This window comes from Penaeus monodon, chromosome 34 (assembly GCF_015228065.2).
Source record: "Penaeus monodon isolate SGIC_2016 chromosome 34, NSTDA_Pmon_1, whole genome shotgun sequence".
NCBI lineage: Eukaryota > Metazoa > Arthropoda > Malacostraca > Decapoda > Penaeidae > Penaeus > Penaeus monodon.
Genome location: NC_051419.1, coordinates 7,892,284 through 7,892,493, shown reverse-complemented (window position 1 = coordinate 7,892,493; position 210 = coordinate 7,892,284). Strand labels below are relative to the sequence as shown.

Sequence of the window (210 nt, the reverse complement as noted above, 5' to 3'; positions counted from 1 at the left end):
CCTGTACGCAATGAGACCCACGATCAGACGACGACCTACCGCGCAGCCCCCCCCCCCTCCCTCCCTCTCGCTTCGATGGAGAGTTCGGTCGAGTGGAAGCAACAGTGTTCATCGGGCGGTCAAGGGGATAGCGTCGTCTGCCTCTCTGCCACGTCGGGAGACACGCAAAACATCTGTTGACGGTGCCATTCTAGGCGTAAGTACAGCAGC

The 210-nt window shown here is 60.5% G+C and overlaps 1 protein-coding gene across 1 annotated transcript in view; it reads left to right on the top strand.

Annotated features, from left to right (window-relative positions):
* Nucleotides 1–118: 118 nt before the first annotated feature.
* LOC119594559 overlaps nt 119–210 on the top strand; it is a gene marked incomplete in the record, with an annotated part of 82,416 nt that continues 82,324 nt past the window's right edge. The window contains 1 exon segment of the mRNA XM_037943591.1: nt 119–196.